The sequence below is a fragment of the Erigeron canadensis genome, chromosome 7 (assembly GCF_010389155.1).
Source record: "Erigeron canadensis isolate Cc75 chromosome 7, C_canadensis_v1, whole genome shotgun sequence".
Classification (NCBI taxonomy): Eukaryota; Viridiplantae; Streptophyta; class Magnoliopsida; order Asterales; family Asteraceae; genus Erigeron; species Erigeron canadensis.
This window is the reverse complement of record NC_057767.1, coordinates 18264504-18274953: the sequence shown is the minus strand read 5'-3', so window position 1 is coordinate 18274953 and position 10450 is coordinate 18264504.

Below are 10450 nucleotides of genomic sequence, written 5' to 3'. Positions count from 1 at the left end.
AAAGTTGCATACGTGAATGGTTTGAAATATAACCTGATCAGTGTTTGCCAACTTTGTAATGATGGCTTCAAGGTTTTATTTGATGTATGTCAAGGCACTATATTCAACAGAGATTGGAAGGTAGTATTGGTTGCACCAAGGAAAGGCAACATTTATGTCATTGATATAGAAAGTTCACCTGGTGAATAATGTTTCTATACAAAGGCAGATGAGGACACAAATTGGTTGTGGCACAAGAGATTATCCCATATGAACTTCAAAAATATAAATAAGTTGTCAAGAAAACAACTTGCTGATGGGATACCTCCAATGTCTTTCAACAAAGACAAGCCATGTCCAGGTTGTGAAATGGGAAAGAAGAAGAAAGCATCTTTCAAGACCAAGCAAAATTTCAGTATCACTGAACCACTTCCCATGCTTCATATGGATCTCTTTGGTCCTGTGAACGTGCAGACAAGAGCTGGGATGAAATACACCCTTGTGGTAGTAGATGAATATTCAAGATATTGTTGGGTGATCTTCCTCGGAACCAAAAGTGAAGCTGCTGCTGAAATTATTGCCCTCATCAAACAAATTGAACTCAAGCATAAGCGAAAAGTACGTCAGCTCAGAAGTGACAATGGCACTGAATTCATAAATTCCACTCTGGAAACCTTCTGCACTGACACTGGCATATCTCAGAACTTCTCCTCAGCCCACACACCAGACCAGAATGGTGTTGTAGAAAGAAAGAATCGTACGCTGATAGAAGCTGCCAGAAGTATGTTGAATGAATCAGGTCTTCCAAAATGTTTTTGGGCTGAAGTTGTTGCAACTGCTTGCTACACTCAAAACCGATCAATTTATGTCAAGATACATAAGAAGATTGCCTATGAAGTGCTCAGAAAAAGAAAGCCTAATATTGGATATTTCCATGTATTTGGATGTCTAGTATATATTCTGAATGATTCCAGCAAATTGGGCAAGTTTGATGCCAAGGCTGATGAAGGTTACTTCTTAGGATATTCAACAATTCGCAAAGCCTTCAGAGTCTATAACAAAAGACTTGAAAATGTTGATGAGTCAATTCATGTTACCTTCAATGAATCAAATTCTGCAATTTTTAATAAAGCAGACTTTGAACCACTCTCAGAAAGTCCTATCAGTTTTGGTGATTCTGATCACAATGTTCAATCTGATCAGTCACCTGAAAGTTTTTCTGATCATCTCAGTTCAGAACCAGAAAATATTCATCAAAGCAACATTCCATTTTATCCTTCAGTCACTTTCAAACTACCTTCTGAAATGACTATTGGATCAGATGTGCGTGCTGCTACTCCTCATATATCAGTCTCCACTGAAATACCTCAGAATGAAGAATTTAATGATGCAAATCATGATTTACAAGATGATGAAGATGATGAAACTGAAGTAGTCTATTCTGAAACATCTCCTGAAGTAAGCCAGAGGATTTCTTTCACTAATATCATTGTTCATCCTGGTCATTACTCTAAGCGGACTCGATCACATTCAATTGATCAAATTATTGGCGATCCAAGTAGAGGGGTTCAGACCTGAAGAGCCACAAGCGATCAATGCTTAAACAGTAACTTCTTATCACTGATAGAACCGAAGAAGATTGACGAGGCTATGAAAGATCCAAGTTGGGTTGAAGCCATGCAAGAAGAGCTTAACCAATTTGAGAGGAACAGTGTTTGGGAACTTGTTCCATGTCCCATTAATCTGAAGAAAGAACCAATTGGGACAAGATGGGTCTTTCGAAACAAGGTGGATGAAGATGGCCATGTAATTAGAAACAAGGCAAGGCTAGTTGCCAAGGGTTATGCACAAGAAGAAGGAGTTGATTTTGATGAGACTTTTGCACCAGTTGCTAGACAAGAAGCTATCAGAATATTCTTAGCATTTACAGCTCATCATGAGTTCAAAGTCTATCAGATGGATGTTAAAAGTGCATTTTTGAATGCAGAATTGGAAGAAGTCGTATATGTATCAACCACCAGGATTTGAAAGCAAAGAAAAATCTCACTGGGTGTATAGGCTGAACAACGCTTTATATGGTCTGAGACAAGCACCTAAAGCCTGGTATGATAATCTAACTCGACATCTTTTAGATGGTTTTAAACGGGATGCAATAGATAACACTTTATTCATCTTGCATGAGAAAGGTGATATCTTACTTGTACAAGTTTATGTTGATGATATCGTGTTTGGTTCTACAAATGAAAAATTGTGTGACAAGTTTTCTAAAATTATGTCTTCTAAGTATGAAATGAGTATGATGGGTGAATTGACATATTTCTTAGGTCTTCAAGTTAAACAAACCAAAGATGGTATTTTTATAAATCAAGGAAAATATGTCAGAGATTTATTAAAGAAATATCAATTTGATTATGTTTCTTCCAAAGATACTCCAATTTCTACACCACTAACTTTGGACTCAGATCCTAATGGAAAACCTGTTGATCCCACAAAATATCGTGGTATGGTGGGATCACTCATGTACTTAACTGCAAGTAGACCAGACATAATGTTTGCAATATGCGTTTGTGCAAGATTTTAATCTGATCCCAGGGAAGCACATTAGAATGCTGTGAAACGTATTTTCAGATACCTTAAAGGTGTCCACAGACTAGGTCTTTGGTATCCCAAAGGCTCAAGTCTAGATCTCATGGGTTATTCAGATTCTGATCATGCAGGTTGTAAGATAGACAGGAAAAGTACCACTAGTGGTTGTCATTTCCTTGGTGGCAATTTGGTTAGTTGGACGAGTAGAAGCAGACTGCAGTTTCATTATCCACAGCTGAGGTTGAATACATTTCTGCAACAAGTTGTTGTGCTCATATTTTATGGATGAAGAATCAACTAACTGATTATGGTGTTAAATATACAAGAACTCCAATCTTTTGTGATAACACAAGTGCCAACGCAATTTCTCACAATCCTGTCATGTACTCCAAAACCAAGCATATCGACCTCAGGTATCATTTCATTCGTGATCATATTATAAAAGGTGATATTGAAATTCATTTCATCCCCACTGATAAACAACTAGCTGATGTTTTTACAAAACCTTTGGATGTCAAAACTTTTAAACATCTCATCAGCGAGTTAAGAATGCTAAATCCTGTGTAGCATTTCAAGAGGAATTGACAAAAAAAATATTTTTGCAAGTAAAGGAAACTTTTCTCTGATGGGGAATTTTTGCCTCAAAAAATATTTTGTCTGAAATGGTTCAGAATTTGAGGGACTTCAGAATTTATTAAAATGAGATGGTTCAGATTGCACTTCCTGAACATCCTCAGAATTTATTGAGTCAACATCTGAAGTCACTCGAAACCTTTTATTATTTAAAAGATACTTGATTGGTGAGTGGACACGTGATTTTACCGTACAAAGATACCTTTTTGCTGACGTGTCGCACAAGTTGCGCCGTAAAGAAAAATGATCATTACTTTTGCATTAAAAAAGGTTGAATACTTTTGGAAAATGTGGGGTCATGGCTGTTGTTGCATTAAATGCGGACATGTAACAAAAATTATTTCGGATTTCAAACCCGGTCAAAATTACTTTTTATTAAAATATCATTATATTTTATCTGGTTTGAAGTTCAAAATTCTTTTTATTTACTTTCATTGGAAATCCTTTCGTATTCCCTTCGAAAATATAAATACATTTTCCAAAATCATTCCTTCATTTACTTCATTTTTCATTTACTCCCTAATCATACATTCTCTCTCATTCTCTCTTCCTTCAAAAATCTCAAACCCTAAATCACACTTTCTTTTTCATCTTCATCTTCATCTTCATCAAATGGCAAAACAACCATCCCAAGCAAAATCTCTCATTACTTTTGAATACAATCCTCTAAAGCATGCAATCAAGGCTAGTTCAAATTGGCCAGAGAAGTTTGAAGCCAAGGCCATTCGATTCAACATGAACAATTTGAAAGTCGCCCTTAATGCCAAAAATAAAACTCTCATGGGTTGAATCAATAAATTTCTTTAGGAATGTCCTCTTTCTTTTGCCTTGACTGTAGATCCAGAGATTCTTTTTCATAGATATCTTTTGGAATTCTGGTACACCGCCGAAGTGAGCAAGGATGATAAATCCATTGCCTTCACTCTCAAAGATGGCATGAAGAAATGTGTCATCACCTTGGATGGATTCAGAGAGGCCCTCCATCTGAATTATTTGCAAGAACCTGCTGCCTTTGCAAAAAGGTTAAAAGGTATAAACTTTAGAGAATTGTTGGTGCATATGGGGCATGATAACATGGTGGATGGTGATGGTAATTTGAAAACCTCGGGGCACATTTTTATTTCGGGGTTTAGAAACTGTTGGAGATTTTTCTGGACTCACATAGTTGAGTGCCTAGGTGGAAATTATGGTGGGTTGAACCAGATCTCATTGGTCCACGTGGAGATGGGTTATTATTTATGGAATGGGATAAATGTGGACTATGCTGAGATGTTTTTCTCTCAGCTGGTGGCTAAATTAAAAGGAAAAAGAAGTCCATATATCTCATTTCCCAGATTTCTGAGCGTCTGTTTCATGCATATTCTGGGAGACGCTTATTCTGAAGGGGGACTCGAGCAGTCAGCCACAGAGTTCTGCAAGGATCTATCAAACTAACACAGGTAATTTCTAAAACTGACACAGCACGACCAGCTGGCTTAGAAAGATCATTGGGCGGGTCGCAAAAGAATGCGAGACCCACCGGTGCATCTAGTGATAAATTATTGAGGTTGTTCAAACCCAAAACAATCTCAACCTCCCAGTCACAAGATCCCCCATCCGATGACCAACCTGAGGATCTTCCAAAAAATCCCTCAGGATCTCCAAAGGGCTTATTGAAACGTCGTATATTTAAGAAGTCCTCACAGCCCAAGGACATTAGCACTGAAGCATACCCTTCGGGTTCCTCCCTAAAAGAACCAAAAAAATTGAGTCAAAGGGAAAACCCACAAGCAACCATCTCCAAAATTTCTGTAGGAGGAGATGGTGAAGAAAATTTAAGTGTGTCAGCCCAACACACAACAGAAGTTGAGTCTGCACTTGCACCCCCTGAAACTTCACAAATCTTACACTCTTCTATTGCACAAACTGTTGATGTTTCTTAGGTGATACCCAGAGAAACTAAGGTTTCAACTTCTGCGGCCAATGAAAGGATTCTTGGAGATAGCACAAGAATTAATGAGGCAACCCCGGTATCGACTATTGCAGGCAAAGATGCCACGTCGGAGCCTATCTCTATAACTGGTAACGATGCATCTGCTTCTGAAGCAGTTGTTGAGCCAGTAACAGGTTAAGGTACTAGTGATCTGAACCTGGGCATATCTGATCAGAATGTTGCATCAGCTTCATTCTGGGATGAAGATGAGCCATCTCAGGGGAATCTTGATTCCCTTGCTGACTTTGAGTTTGACGAGGACCTATTGGAGGAGAATCAGTTGCCTAATTCTGAGCCAACCTTCAACCTCGCAAACGTCCAACCTCCCCCAGAAAATCCAAATATACTTGTTGAACAACCATATCGCCCACCACCTATTTCACATGAACACCCTTTATTTCCTGAAGGCTCAACACCAGCATACATCACCTCTCGAACTTTTCAACCACAACTATAACATCTTAACCCTCAAATCCACCAAGTCCCAGAGCCCATTATTTATGATGAAGAAGCTGAGAAGGAGTTGGACTCTGAAACAGATTTTGGGAGTCTAACTGAAATGCTAATTAATAATGTTTTACATGGGCCTGGGAAAATTAAATTTGTTGCTTCTGCTTCTGCACAACCACCTCCTCCTCTGAGTGTGGAAGCACAGTTAGAGAAACAAAACGCCGAAGTCCAAAGCCTACTTCTCAAGGTTGAGGACTTAACAAAATCTCTAACTGCCAACACTAGTTCCATTGCTAATATGAAAGGTGCTCAGATCTTCCTTGGAACTGAGTTGACCAAAGTTGCTGGAAATGAGGGGCTAGTAAGTGGGAAGCTGAACGAATTGGTGATGACTTGTAATAATATCAGCTCAGCCATCAGATAAGCCTTTAAACTGACCAAGAGGGATGTGCAGAATTCTGTTGTTGCCAATCTGACATCCAGTGTTGAATTAATGAAGAAAGAAGTCTTGGCAGTTGCAAAGGAGGTGAATGAGTTGGTTAAGAAGCCGGGAGTTGATGATGTTATAGAGAAGGTGCACTTGGAGTTGTCTTAGAATCTGGTGGCACAATTGACAACTGCCATTGCATCCAAATTTGAAGAAAGAGTTAAGGAGATGGTTGATGCCTTGACATCAAAGGCAAATGCAAAGGTGGACAAAGTTGTTAAAGAAGTGAAGAATTCTGTGTCCATCCTTGACAAATCTGTCAAGGACCAGTCTCAGAAGTTGGATGAGATTTTGGTGTTGCTGAGGAAAGAGCCTGCAGCTATTGTTCCTCCTCCCCCATCCTTCACTGAAGAAGATAGAAAAATGCCGAAAGAAGTTGTCGAACATGAGAAACTGAACCTCAACTCTTCATTCAGATTAAGGGCTCAGTTTTCCACAATGTTGAAGAGAATTTCTGACAGTATGATAACTCAAAGTTGGGAACCTCTGCAGGGCATGCAAAAAGCCATTGATTTATACTCGAAGATGCCTGTAGAAGTCCCCAAAGGGGGAAGTGATGTGCCAATTAGCTTGATTGCAAGTTCCCAAGAACTTATTGAAGCAACAAAGAAGCAATCTGAAGCTGAGGGGGAACTTCAGAAAAAAGAAGGAATCTGATATTGCCAAGGCAAATGGCAAGGCTCACATGGTGGAAGAACCCAAGTCTAAGGGAAAGAAAGATTCTGGACTTGTGGTTGGTGAAACGGTTGATGAGCAAGGTTTTCTGCTAACTGATCCAAAAGCTGATGAAAACAAGTTGAAAGCCTTGTAGAAACAAGTGTCTAATCAGTTCATTGCCTTCAGAGAAAACAAGCTGAGAGAAAGAGAACAACATCAAGAGATCCCATTGATCATGTTGATGCTGCAGCTCTTGGTCTTTCATTGGAAAGATATCAAAAAATTAAAGAAGATGCAAGAGTGCAGAAGGCTTTGGCTGATATGACTGAGTATGAATATGGGGTGAATTACTCACCTCTGGAACAAAAGCTGGACCATATCACCTTTCAGATGTCTAAAGAAGACTTGGTGAAAAATAGAGAAAAGGAGATGGCAAATAAAAAGAAAAACATTTTGGCTGAAATTCTGAAGGTTGAGAAGCAGTTGACAAAACCCCCATCATTGCCCAAAGTAACTGGACCTAGAACTTCAAGGAAGCATTCTCATGATGCAGATCTTTTTACCTTTGTACCAATTTCTGAAGATGCTGCTGCAGCCCAAAAGAAAGCTGAATTGGCTCAGTATGAGCATTATCTGAAGCGTCGATCTCATCCTGCCAAGATCACTGATGTAGAAATTACAAAGGAGGATGGATTGAGGCTATTTGATATGGTGGTTTCAAGGGAAAGAAGGGTCCCATCAGAATAGGAGCTTTCTTGAAGAAGATTCAGCAAAAGCTGCAAGCAAAGAATGAGATGGAGGCAAGGTTATTTGGGAAATAGGATTCCCCGCTGAAGAGGAAAGCTGTTGATGCACCTTCTGGCTCAAGGGCTGCAAAGAAGTTGTTTTTACTCTATCATTCTCTTGTACCTGTAATTATTTTCAACACTTTATGTACTTGTAACAAATTCTGAGATTTTGTATTGTATATATGTTACAAGTCTTTCATTACAAGTAGATGATAGGTTTAAGTTAGAATACTCACAAGTTAAAATTCGAAGGCATCAATGATCTATAAGATGTCCTTAGAAAATTTTCATATAACTTAAACAAAACTTGCATTTTAGACTTACAAACATGTATAGATAGAAGTCTAAAAATGCATGTAATATTTCAGAACAAATAGGGGGAATTTGTTAGGTCGAAAATCGACCAAGTATAATTTGTTCAGAAATATTTGAAGTTCAGAGAAGATACTTGAACATAAATTCTGAGGAGTCTCTCAGAATTAGTTCTCTGCAGCTTCGCTAAGATCAAGATCAACACATTCTGAAGACACTCATTCTGAAGTCAAAGACTGGAGACTGAAGAAGAGAAACTTCTAAGAAGCAGAGCTTTGAGAAGATTCTATCTGATTGAAGATCTGAAGCCGCTCAGTGAAAGTCTTTTTCACTTTAAGTGCCGTACTCACACTTTTTCACTGATTACGAGGAAGTCTTTTTACAACACTTTAAGTGCCTTTACCCGGTTAATAACTTTATACCTGGTATTGTGCCAGTTTTAGTAAAAGGTTGGGAATAAAGTACGTCAAGTCACATGAACGAAACTCACATACTTTACCTTAAACAAACATTTTATGGATTTGTCCTACAAATCCATAAATGCACCCAATCATATTTGTACGGCATTTGCCATGTCATCAAGACATGTTTGCCTATAAATATAAGACTTCTCACACTTGCAAAAATGCTTGGAACTTTGGCATTGCAACGTGTGATATATACTCCAAGTAAACTTACGAGTATTTCCTTGTTGTTTAGATCATTTGTATTTCAAGGTTGTTTAGATACTTTCACAATTGTGATTATCTTTGTTTCGCAACAACCTTTGTATTTTGTTTATAGAAATAAATAAAATACATTGAAAAATACATCTCGACTCCTTGCCATAATACTTCATTATATTTAGTATTTATATAGTTTCAAGCACCTGTTCTTTATTTATCTTACTTGTTCATATCCATTATATGAATCATAATTCTAAACTAGTCTTTATCTAGATTAGAATTACTTGTCACTCGGGTTACTTGATATACTTATTATTATTGTTATATAATTGTGATATATTGTATTCGACGAACATCTTGTGTAGCGGAACTCACAGTTTGAATGTTTCATACATGTGTTGGAGTGTGATCATTTTTTTATAAATCGCATGTCCGGAAATAACTTAAGCCTATGGGGTCACACGAAATGACACGGTAACTCTATATTATTAATTAGTATATTAAAGTAATATATTAATTAATTAGATCACGAAATGATTAATTTAAATATATAAGGGGTTAATTATATTTAATTAATTAAATGAAGGATTAAATAAGGATATTGGTGATGGATCCTAAGGGCCGGTTTTGATAAGGCTTTGTAAGCCTTAATCTAGCTTGTTCACCAAGTAAATTAAACCCTAATTAAACCCTATAAATACAGGGCTTAATTCAAGGGTTTTCTCATTCCTTCACACAAGCAATTCTCTCCCCTCTTCTTTGAATTCAGCCGAACCATCTAAGGTTGTTTTGGTTTTGTGCTTTTTGAACATATCATGGAACATATATATGTTTTAATTAATGGTCATCATTAATTAAGGCTAGTCTTGGTCGACACATATATATGACATTTATAAACAAAGGGTTGTTTGGTTCGTGATTGGGGTACTAGCATACGGTATAAGAGGTGTCTAGTTTGCGATCGTAAAGGGGTTTTGCTTTAAACCCTAACTAATGATAATAATCTTATTATTAATATTATTGGAAGCTTTGCGCAAAGGTACACGTTTCGATTCTCTCTTTGTTAATTAATAGTATTGCATATACGTTTCTTTTCCGCTACGTACTCGTGAATTGTTATATGTTTATGTGCTTATATTCTAACAGTGGTATCACGAGCCACATATGTGATCTATTAATTACAAAGATCAAAACTTGAAGGGGGGTTTAAGGGTTGGTTGATTTTAATTAATTGTTAAATAATTAAAAGGTTGTTTTTCTTTTTTTTTTTAATTTAATTAAATCGGATCTTGATTAAATAAAAATTAGTTTTTTGTTTAAGTAAAGTTTTAACCTTGTTCAATGGAGATTGAAACCCTCAAGAAAGTTTTGAATTGTGAATTGATATAAATTATGTGATAAATTGCATGATTATGTGTATCGTTTTATTTAAAGTTGTTAAATAAATAGTAAAATCACAAGAAATTCATGCAAAATTTATTGTGATTTTACTGGATATATAAAGAGTTATATTATACAAAGCATGTTGATCCAATAATTAGGGTTAATTATTAGATAATTATGTGACAATGTGGTTTTTGCGTGTAAATTTTCTGATGTGCGACAGTTTACTAGAAAAATCATATAAATTAATCTGTAATGAGTTAGAAGTCGTGCTTTGGACTGTAGAAGCCCAACACATAGGGATACAACTTTGTAGTTTTGGTCGAAAGCTGAATCGGACCAGAAACAGGCTTAAACTGGTCGTCAAGCTACTGGAAATTTCCAGTCAGCATGTTTATATGTTTATATGCAACTTGTTAAGTTAATTTGTTAAAGGTTTACGCAATCAAGGTAACTTGATGCATGTGGTCCTCTTCTTCGGAAGGTGGAGCCGGGGTTGAACATTTGCATGAACCATAGTGACCATGTTTAGGTGGCC